We start from the raw sequence: 12,788 nt of genomic DNA, 5'->3' as shown, positions 1-12,788 counted from the left end.
CTATCGCATGTTATTAATGTCAATCACACATCAGCGTGATTGACGTTAATAAGAGTTTTTTTTTGGCAGCAAGCGTGCTGAACAAAGTAGGTCTTAATTTGTTGAATAGTCTTAGGATCATTATAATATTTTAGTTGTTTTATTTAGTAGACATTAGGGGTGGCAATCGGGTCGGGTTGGCGGGTCAGCATACCTCAACCCGAACCCGACCCGTTTATTAAACGGGTCGGCTGTGGCAAACACGAACCCGACCCGTTTAATAAACGGGTAACCCGACACGACCCGCCAACCCATTTAATAAATGGGTTGGGTCGGGTAAACGGGTTTTCAGGTTCGCGGGTCAGGTTGGTGGGTCGGGTTGGCGGGTTGACAGATCGGGTTGGCCGGTAGGCAGGTTGGCGGGTTGACGGGTCGGGTTGGCGGGTTGACCCACCCGCCTAACCCGTTTATTAAACGGGTCAGCCGGGTTGGCGGGTTGGCATACCCCCAACCCGAACCCGACCTGTTTAATAAACGGGTTACGTGGGTCGACCCGTTTATTAAACGGGTTGGCTTAAGCCCAACCCGAACCCGCCTAAGAGTCGGGTTGGCGGGTCGTGTCAGAAATTGCCACCCCTATTAGACATCATTTGGTGTCTTATATGATAATGTGTTATTGTGTTTCAACATCTTTTCATGAATCCACAGCGTAGTTCATGGTTCTTATTTTTGCTGCATAGATCACATCATATTATAATGGTTAGATTAAGTTTAGGTTATTTAGTTAGATTAGCGTTTTTTAGTCAACGTCTGCCTCTAGTTAGTATCTTAGTTTATGTTACAAATTAATCATATTTTAACCTATAGGTTCTATTATTTAGTGGGTAGTGTATTCAGCCATAGCATATGTTTACAACTAACTTTAGTTAGATCAATATATCTTCTCTTAAGTTAGTTTTGAATCAACTTGCTTCCAAGTTTACTCTTCTAAAATCTGTTTTAATCGTTAGGTTTAATTAGATTATTAAATTTTAGTTTACATTTTTTTTGTTTTGAATTGAGAGTATTAATCTGCTTTAGTTTATTACATGCATAGTTAGATTATATTTAGATTCACATGTTTATTAGTTAATTAGTTTCTTTATTGTTTAAAGTTAGTTTGGTTGTTATATAATTGTTGTATAGTTTGTTAGTTAGTTTTGTTGTTTTGTCCTTCAATGATTTAGTGTTACATGTTAGTTTCATGTTTGACACATGTTAGTTAGTTTAGATTAGTTGATTAAATTTTTGTTTTGTAACAGTTGATTAAACTAATATTGAGTTTTTGTCTAGTTCTTTGTTGGTTTGTGTTTTGTTTTGTGTTTTTGTTTTGCAGAGAAGTGTTTGAACATGTGGTGAGCCCTCGAAGAGCCCTCTGAGGTCCTGAAAGCCCTCTTCAAGCCCCTCAAGAGAGCCCTTCAGGAAGCCCTATGCGAAGGGCCAAGAACAATAAGCAAAGAAATATCAAATAAAGCAGAGGCATCAAAAGAGACTAGAAACTCAAGCATTGAAGACTCTTCCTCTTTTATTTTTAGCTTAGGATTTATTTTATTTAATGCATTGGGTTTGTAATAAGGTCACTTAATTATTTTTATTTGTTTAAGCCCTCCGCAGAGGGTCACACTCTTAGTTAGTTAATTAATTAATTATTTTATTTTTCAAAGCAATAAAGAGTAGATTAGTTTTCTGTGGAATACAAAGTATTTCTCCTTTTCCCTGAGATCGAGTCAGACTCCATCACTTGTGCGAGCCGGTTTTTAGTATTTGGTGTTTGGCTTTCACACTGTTTTTATTAAAAATATTGTTTTAAAAATCTATTTCATAAAACTTACACCACCAAGTTATCCCAGTTTGATGGCACCAATTTCAAACGATGGCAATACAAGGTGTTCATCTTCCTTACGATTATAAAGGTAGTGTACGTGCTCATAAAGGATTGCCCTCAAGAACGGCAGGACAAAACCATTGCTGAAAATTGCAAGAGACAAAAGTGAAAGCAGGATGACTTTGTGTGTCGCGGATACATACTGAATGCACTCCCCGACACTCTGTTCGACCTCTACTTAGAAGTCAGCACTGCAAAGAAGTTGTGGGAAGCCCTTGAAAGCAAGTACAAAATAGAGGATGCAAAAAATCATAAGTTTTTGGTTAATAAGTATATGAATTTCAAAAATTTTAATGATAAGTCACAGCTACCTCAAGTTCATGAGATGTTGATCTTAGCTAATCAGATCAAGTCTAAGGGTATGAAACTTGATAAATTATTTCAAGTGGCTACAATCATTGGGTGATTGCCCCCATCTTAGAAAGATTATCGAAATGAATTAAAATATAGCAATGAGGAGTTTACCTTAGAGTAACTTCTTCAACAACTTAGAATTGAGGATGAAGCTCGATCTTGAGATAAAAAAGTTGATATAAAAGAAGTTAGAGCTAAGGTAAACATGGTAGAACGAAAACCAAAGTTCAAACCCAGACTTAGGAACAAGAACAAGGAATCCAAGTTTATTGCTAAGAAAAAAAACAATGTTTTCTGCTATACTTATGAAAAACTAGGTCACTATACTAGACAATGCCGACACAAAAAGAAATTTCAAGGCAATAAAGCTAGTAAACCTGATGATGACCTGGTGGTTATAGTTAGTGAGATATTTATGATTAATTCAGATAAATGATGATACATGGATTCTGGATCAATGATTCACTCATGAAATTATAAAAGTATGTTCAAAACATACAAAACCATGGGGGAATACCATATATTTATATGGGTGATAAATATGAAGCTAAAGCTCATGAAAAAGGGAGTGTGGAACTACACCTCCGAGAAATGCTTAACCCTCCAAAATGTGTATCACGTACCTACCATCACAAAAGTTCTTGTATCTGCCTAACTCACTTTGAGTAAGAAAGTTTATTCTTCTTCTTTTTATATGCTTGACTTATATGATTTGTAGCATGCTAGATTATGACATGTTAATTATAAATCTTTTGAGAAACATGGGTAACTTAAGAATTATTCCTAAATGCAAATATAGACATATTAGAAAATATGATGTCTAAATTATTATATTTAATACACCATGATGTATGTGATTTGAAAAAAAATACTCCAACTCGTGGGGGTAACAATTATTTTATAACTTTTATTGATGATTTTTACAAAATATGCTTATGTTCATCTCATAAAATCAAAAGATGAATCATTTGAAAATTTTAATACTTTTAAAGCTGAGGTTTAAAGCTTTCATAATTGCAAAATAGTCTTTTAGATCTAATAGAAGTGGTGAAAATCTTTTAAATGTGTTTATTGAATTTTTGTGAAATTCATCGAATACATAAACAAAATATTGGTCAAGAAAAGAAAGTTTGCAAACAGTTAAGGTTATTGTATGATTTAAAATAAACAATGATGAGAAATTTATGAAGTAATCATTTCATATGATTTTAGAACTTATGACTTTGATAAATGCATATATAACAAAATAAAAAATATTTATATTATAATTATTTGTCTCTATGTGGATATATTAATCATGAGTAATAATGTAGAATGCATAAATAATACAAAAAGATTTCTTTCATCTAAATTTGACATAAAAGATATGGGTTTGGCTGATGTTAAAGTTAGTATTAAGTTGATTATGCATTAACTCAATCCAACTATATTTAAAAAATAATCATTATGATTTAAAAAGCATGTTGCTACTTCGATTGATCCTAATGTTAAGCTATCAATTAACATTGGAAGAAGCATATCTCAATTTGAGTATGCCAGTATTATTGGGAGTTTCTTGTATGCTACGAATGAAACTAGACCAGACATAGCTTTTAACATGAGCAAGTTGAGCCGATATACAAGTAATCCAAGAAAAGAGCATTGAGATAAAATATATTGAGTCCTGAAGTACTTGAGAGGAACTCTAGAATATAAAATATTATATGAAAGAAAACTCATTATACTTGAAAGGTACAATGATACAAATTGAAATTCTGATTCCAATAAGTCATTATCTATAAGTGTTTGAATATTTACCCTTTGATCTAGAGCAATTGCTTGGAGATCCAAGAAGCAAATGATAACCAATTTTACAAAGGAAGCAAAGTTGATATCCCTAGCATCAACTAGTATGTAAGCTGACTGGCAAAAAAATCTCTTAATGGAGATACCATTAGGCAATAAGCTATGTGTTGCGATAGTCAAGCCGCTATATATAAAGTAGAAAATAATATTTATGATGAAAAATCTAGAAATACCAATTTAAAGCACAATTATGTGAATAGTTTACTTAAGCAAAAAGTAATCTCAATTGAATATGTGATTTTTTATCAAGACTTAGTTGATCCATTGACAAAGGATCGTTCTTGAGATATCTATTTAAGACATTAAGGGGAATGTAGTTAAAGTCTATAAAAGCAATCACCGTTGACAAAAATCCAACCACATGATAAAAGTCAAACCATGTTGGTTGTACTTTTGCAATGGTGTTTTTAAAAAGATATTTTCAAATAAGGTTTTAAAAAATCGTCAACCAAAAATATAAAAACGGACTTTCCACTTTCGTGGTGTGTACGGGTTGAATCCTCATGGAACGAGATAATATTCTAATTAAATTTAAAATTTTCAATTTATTAATATAACAAATATTTACAATAAAATCAAATACTACAACTAAGTTACCAAAATAAAAATTAACTATAGCTAATTTTAAATGCAACTGCTCAAGCTTTCTCCAGGTCATAGGGGCATTTTCATCATTTCGCCAAGTATAACTTTCTCACGCTTGACGTAATTAACCTTTAACCTGTAGGCGACTTTTCAACCTATAGAAAAATAAAATAAACAAGTCAGTATTGAAATAATTATAATTAATTCTAAATTACAACTAATTCTAATTCTAATTCTAAAAATAACTACTAAATACTAAATTGTAAGTAAAATAAAAATAAGCTAAATTATAAATGCTAATTAAACTAACTAATTTATATTAAAGCTAACTAAACTAACTATTGTAATTACACTAACTATTATGCAGAAAAATATGAAAAATTACATAAAACTAAATAATTAGTGAAATGTTTGTTTTACCGTCGCTACAATGCACGAATCAATTTCGGATAGGTTTTCAGAAATAGGCAGTTTGAAGGGTCAAAATAGATTCAAAAATTCTAAAATTTATTTTGTTTGATTCCTGACACATGCAGAAATCTGAACCTTTTTACAGAATCTAAAAATTCATCTGGAAGCTCCAGATATAAGTGTTTCAAAATTAGTAAAAATTCGAAAACAAGCTTGTCCTAAAATTAGAACTTCTAAAATTTGGTTTTTAAAAAACACTTTAAAATCTAACCAAATCAACTCTGATTGAGTTGATTTTTGGTCTGTAGACAGATAACATGCGGATGTGGAGAATAGAACCAGTTTTTTTGAAAAACTCCAAAAATTTACACATAAAATGATGACTGCCAAATACGATAAATTAGGGTTTGAAAGTTCAATCCACTTTTAAGCAACTGGCAATTAATTCATGTACTATTGGCTTTATGAAGTTGCAAATAACATACATAACAGACATGATACTCAACTAAAATTTAGTAAACAACATTTAACTATGTTAAATACAACTTTAGCTCTACACTAGAAAACTAAATTAACTTGAAAAAAATTAATTTTAACTCTAACAAACAAATAAACAAACAATTAGGTGGAAGTAATAAACTTGAGTTAATATAAAGATTAACTAAGTCTAAAAACACACTAATGTTAACAGTTTCATATATGGGACCTACCTAAGATTTAAGTAACATCAATACAGAAAAATTACAAATGGAAAATCTAATTAACTAAAGACTAATTAACCTAAGCATATCCCTTAACTAATGTGAATGCTATCTAAAGTGAGTTGTCCCCTAGGTGGGACCTACTTAAGAACTAAGTAAATAACAAAATGCAATGAAATACAATTAACTAATATGCAATGCTACTATTAAAAGCTATGCACTAAGCTACATGCCTAAGTAAATATTTCCTAACTTAGAAAATATGTCATTAATTTTATTATGCTAAATGCTAAATAAAAGGGGTATTAATGCATATAGGCTGGATTGGATTTGAGTGGGACCCATGATATCTTTCCTTGGGAGGATACTTGGCTATTCAATATAAAAAATGTCAGCCTTGCAAGACCCACATGTTTTGACTAGAATCTAGGCATTAAGAATGAATCCTTCCCTAAATTGTGTTGATTTTGAAAATTAAAGCAAGAGGTTTGAAAATCAAACTCACTTGCCTAAAATGCAGAGAGGAAAATCTCTTTTAGGCTGGGTCTTCAAGGAAGACCCAAACTTTCTAAAAATCAAATGCAACATAATTAGAAATTTCCCCTGAATGCCAAAATTGCCATTTGCTATGAAGTTACAAAATTACCCCTCTTTTGAAATTCAAAATATTAAAATTAAACTAACTTAAGCTAACTACCTATATACTAACCTAGCTAATGATTCACTAAATGCATGTACTAACTTGGAATGAAAAACACAAAAGAAAGAAAAATCGTGAAACCTTACTGGAAAAAAAAATTGTAACAACTAAATTAATTATGGACCAAACCTTACCAAAAATCAAATACATTGAATCTGGACTAACAGTTAGCTTTCCTAACCTAACTTACAACTGCAAGCTACAGTAATGGCTGCCTTCTTCTGTGAAGAAGACGACAACCACAAAACAATAAACATAAAGAAAATGATTTTACCTAAGACACAAAAAAATGACTTTTTACTAAAAAAATATTGTGAACTACACCAAACCAGATTTTTAATCTATGCTACTCACTGATTAACTCAGACCTTAAGACTGACAAATTAGAAATTATATCTACTAGACTCAGAACAAAAAACCAAAATACGATTTATAAAAAAAAAAATCACAAGAATTGGCTAGACAAGATCTAGCCAATTCTTGTAATTTGACATGAACAACGAATTCAGACTCAAACCGAATGTGAAACCATGCTAGACTCAATCGTAAAACTACAAAAAATGATGATTTGCAGACACTTGTGGCTAAAAAAAATTGCAGAGCTATGACTCGACTCAATTACCTATCTATGGGTTTTAACTACAAGAGAGGGGAGAGAAGACATACATCAGAGGGTTGTCCAACGATTGGAGGGGAAGGGAGAGCAATTAGTGGAGCTTGAAATTGTGCCCAACACGTTTTTCAATGAGCTGCAATACCCTTTTGCACTGCTGCACCCACCTGGAAGCAGAATCAAGAGAAGGGATCAAAGAAGAGAGAGGAAGAGGGTCGTATGGAGAGGAGGCACGGCCAGCCCACGTTGGTGTAGATGGCACACCACTGAGGCAAACTTCCACACGATCTACAGCATCTGCAAAAGAGCAAACACAACATATAAAAGAATAACAAAAACAAGGATTGCAATGAAGAAGAAGAAGGAAAAAACACACGCACAAAGGGGGGGCATGTGGGAGAGAGAGAGAGAGGGAGGGGTGGCAATTCCAGAGCATCCAAAAATGTTGAACCCTAAAAAAATAACTATTTATATTACTTAAGTTGGTCCTAATTCTAAAAGCCACCTAATTAAAAAGTTAGTTCTAACTAAATGCTAAACTAGTTGTTATTTACAAGTAGGTACCTAAATTCATTACAAAAAGGGGGTTTTCAGAAAATATTCATAGAAAACAAACTTGAGCTCTTGGGTAAGATCTGGATTCGTTCTGCCTCGAAAACTGATCCAAAACCCTAAAAATGCATTATTTTTCTCATTTTAATTCTGATTCGAGTGAAATTTGAATTGTAGCTTCTTTGTACCTAAATACATCAATACATGTATTTTAAACCTTCAAATCATATGAAAATGCAAGAATATTATGTGAAAATGATATGCATTTCATGCATCATCACATGTCAAGTGGTTCAATAAGAAGAACAAATCTCTGAGTGATTGGCTTGAGTACTTAATGACTTTTTCATTCTTGATGTCAAGTGCTCGACACCTATATAAGGAGGTTAAGTTCGATTTGAACTCTTAATAAGATCCATAGGCTTTATGACTCAGGTGTTTAAAATAAGTTTACACCCTTGATGGACTTACCTATGTGAGTGTGAAGGTGAGGGTCACCTTCTATGGAACTTGGACTTTGTTTTTAGAACACTCATGAAACTGAGATACAATGCAGAACCCTTAATGTGTGGCTTCTATATATTGGTAGACACACTATGATAACCTAAAGTGAAAGTATGTGTTGTGGTGTCTGGAAGGTCAATTAAGATTTTAAATTCAAAGCTAACGCTATTAAGGTTTGAGACTGACTAAGACTAAGTAACACTAACGTGGGGGTTCAAACCCAAATGGTACCTTCACTTATGTACTGAATCTTTGTGAACAACCTATTGAGTCCTCTTCTATAGTTTTGATCCACATGGGAGATTGTTGAAATTTGGCTCAAAATGATCCCTAAGTTTTTCCTCTTATTTTTATTTTTTTCTAAGTTGTGGGTAATGGGTTCTCTACAAAAGGTTAGTCCTACATTAAAGGTTTTTGGGAAAACTCTTGTCTTTATATAGAGGGGTGGTGCCTTAATAGGCAAGGCCCTCAAGGGCATTAGATATTGGGTTTGTGCATCACTTATTCTTGAATCTTGACACCCTTGACCTTTGACCTTTGGACTTGGACTTGGACTTGAACTTGGGTCTTGGGCCTGGGTTGAACTTTTACTTGGCATGGATTTAATCTTCAAGCTTAAAATTGGTTGTTGACTAGCACAATAATTGACTTTGACCGATCCAGATCCATTTGAACTTTGCTCTAACATTTTTGCATGGGCATTTATGGTCTTTGCATGGCCTGTCACGGGCCTATTTCTTCAGTAGGTCAGTGCGGTGTGACGGTCCGTTCTTACCACCGCAAACCTTTCTATCGCTCTGTCACGGGCATAGAATGCTTCGCAAACCTGCGATGTGCCAAGATGGCCAGCCTAACGGCCAAAGGCCGCATACCAACACCTTTTCATGTGTTGAATCATTTTCATTAGCTCTACGCAGCACCTCATGCATAGCTGCCTAGCGAAAGCTGACCAAGCGCATTTCCAAATGTGCATTCCATGTAGTTTATGCCGCTTAGTGCATAGCCATCCCATACCAGCTATCACTTTCAAAAGAGGCACAAACTTTGCCTTAGCCTTGCGTGCCATGAAGCGCATTGCAGCTCCATACGCATGACATAGAAAAACCTTGCCACTGAAAGAACAAAACCTTATGACCCCTAGTTCGAAGATCAGTTAATGATTGAACACCATAGCAAAGAGCACCACCCAGACTCATTCGTCGGTGCCTAAGCTTTCACTCGCCTAGCCCCGAGTCACCATACTCGGTTGGAATCACCTAATGTGATCCCTGGGAGAATTAGCCTTAACTCATATAAACCCTCGTGTGTCCAACCACTACGCATGGGACAATCTTGCAAGCTGAGATGTCCTTAACCAAATCTCCAAAGGCAACATCTTCTGATCCACTGGCACTGCTTAACCAAACAACGCTCCACGTCTGTGCCACCACACAACGATGCACTAACGACGATATTGATGCCTATCGCATGTCGTGCTACCATCGCACATCACCGATCAATCGAATGCATACCACACGTTCCTACACTCGATGCATTTTCCACTCAGTAGATCTCTGCACTGCATATATCCTATTCCAAAAGATTGACATAGGACATGGTCATTTATGGTCCAAAACGGTCTAGTAGCCACCCCTTATGCTTGACTTGTTGACTTTTTGACTCAGTCAAGGTCATTCATAGACCTTTCAGGGTCAATTTTGATCCTTTTTGGCATTCATCTTTACATAATGGTTTGGGCCAGCAATGGCCCATAATTGTTGGTTGTTTGGGCCTCTTAAGGCCCTTTATGGCCTTTATGGGTGGCCTTGGATTGGGGCCTATATAAACCCCATCCCTCTCCCATTCTTCTCATCCTATTCTGCTCTCTCCTCTCCTCTCCTCTCCACGGGCTTTGCTCCCTTTCTTTTTTGGGGTTTTTTGAAATTCCAGTTCAGATCCAGATTGGGTTATTATCCGGATCCTTATCCAAGATTTAGATTTTGTTGTTGTTCGGATTCAGATTCAGTTATTGTTCGAATCTAGATCCAAATTCAGTTCCAGTTTGATTCCAGCTCTAAGATTCAAATTCAATTTAAGTCTAGATCCAATTCAAATTCAGATCCAAATCCAATTCAGATTTAGATCTTGTTATTGTATGGATCCAGATTCAATTCAAATCCATATCTAATTCAGATCCAGATCTAGTTATTGTTCGGATCGAGCATAATGCTTGTAAATGTGGACAGGTTCATGACAAGTCCACAATAGATGTAAAATCGGGTTTCCCAAATTGTAATGCTTGTGTAAAATTCGGTTATACTAAACCTTATCAGGTCAGTATTTAAATAATGAAAGAAGTCTATGCACCTCTCTAATGATAATGTGTTTTCCGTGGATGTAGGTTTTCTCCACGTTAACCCTTTGCAAGTTTGTTTTCTTTCAAAAATATCTTTGGCTATTAGGACAGAGTAAATTAAGAAACCTCAACTCAAATGAGCAAATATGCTAAACTATAACACAAATACATCCACAAGCTCATGTCAGACGTGTTGCTCCATTCATGTAATGCATTGATTTTAATGATCACAACCACCAAAATAAGACAGAATCAATCAAGACCAAATAGACTTTTATGCAAACCAAACACACAGAAATGGTAAAGCTAGAAAATTAAATCAAACCAAATATGAAAGCATGCAAAACAAAAAACACCACAATAAGACAATCAGTTAGGATCAAATAGATTTTTATGCAAGCCAAACACAGAAATTGTAAAGCTAGAAAAATCAAACCAATAATAAAAGCATGCAACTATGACTTATGCAAGTATAGATTATTAATGACGACGTGTTGCTCCATTCATTTAATGCATTTTTTTTAAAAAAAATATCATTGATAAAAGAGGAAGAAAAAACACGAGGCAGGCCAAATGATGCGCTATCATTTGGATAGCCGATCAGCACAGTGAGATAAAGAAAAAAAATGGAGATATAGTATAAGAAAAGCATGAAAACTCATAACATGATGGGAGTCAATTAGGCTTTAAGCTCCCCACAACCGGCGATCACCATTCATATTGACATCAAAACCAGGCCACTTCCCTTAATTTTTGTTCTCTTTGAATACACAAAGAACTCAATTGAAGCATGCTAATCCCTATATGCAAAGACATTATGAACCTGTCCACTTTTTCATAATTCTGATGCTACAAATGTGTTCAGAATAGTCAAATTTTTAGAAATCGGCATCTAGTATACAACAATAGAAATTTTTTCAGAAATTTTTGAACTAGATGTGGAAACATAGCTATATACGATAATAGCAATTTTTTTTTTAAAATCATACAGGGCAACATAGCTAGCAACAAATTTTTTTTTTTAAACTATACAGGGCAGCATACATATATATATATATATATATATATATATATATATATATATATATATGATAACAATTTTTTTTTTGAATTATACATGGCAGCATACATATATATATATATATATATATATATATGATAACAATTTTTTTTTTTTGAATTATACATGGCAGCATACGTATCAATATGGGAACGTTATAGTAAACCAATCTTATAAAGAAATACAACAAACAAGCAAAATAATGAAATAAATCATCGAATCTCACCTCGGGCTATGAGTTGCCCTCCTATAGTTGATGTGTGCGGGAACAACATGAACGACATACAGGTCCGGGTTTCAAGGTTGGTTGTAAGAGATGGGTGAGGATTTGGGTCTCTAAGCTAGATCTGATGTAGGCTCGTACTATAGGCTCAACCAACTAGTCCTGGTGTGCTAGGGGTAGGCTAGAGTGAGCTTGGTCTATAGAAATTTTGATAAAGTAACGATGCTTAGGAATGGGGATCAAATCTCGCCCTTAGAGAGTGAAGGTCATCCCTATTTATAGGTTTGGAAGTGGATCCAAATATGCTCCTACATATCCAGGATCCGAGACAAGATCTAGGGTTGTGGTTGAAAGAGTTTGAATATATGGCTAAGATTTGATTTAGGAGAGTGTATTAGGTGATAAGATTTGGTTTTAATGAGTGTCATTAAGTGAGGGTTATCTTGGGCTGTCAAAAACAGTCCAAGGCGAGCTGAGACACACCAAATCCAAGGTTGTCGACATAAAAAAAAATGAGACATTTTGAAAAGTAATAATGACAAATTGTCTGAGTAATAATGATAATTGATTTGTCATTAAATCTTTCTATTAACGACAATTGATGACATGATCCAATGAGCTGTTTTGAAATGAGATATAATGACCTAACATTTGTCGTTATATCTCGCATATAATGACAAATGATGATGTCATAAGTTATAACGACATGAATTTTTAAAAGACATAACAACACATGACATCATGACCAAGAAGACCCACTTTGAAAATAGATATAATGATAATTTAAAGGGGAAAGACAACAATTCAAAGGGGTAATAACTATAATTGATTTGTTGTTATTATTCTGAATCAAGTTTTGGTCATAACTTTTTATTCGAGTATCAGATCAACCTGATTTTTAACTTGTTTGAAAAGTGAGATCCTCCTCTTCAAGTTTTCTTTTGGTCGAAAAACTTAAAGAGGTAGTTTTAAGGCTAAAAATTAGATTGAAATAAGCTCTAT

This window comes from Nuphar pumila, chromosome 15, assembly GCF_984573655.1.
Source record: "Nuphar pumila chromosome 15, dmNupPumi1.hap1.1, whole genome shotgun sequence".
Taxonomy (NCBI): domain Eukaryota; kingdom Viridiplantae; phylum Streptophyta; class Magnoliopsida; order Nymphaeales; family Nymphaeaceae; genus Nuphar; species Nuphar pumila.
The sequence above is the reverse complement of the archived record's forward strand: the minus strand, read 5'-3'. Positions refer to the sequence as shown.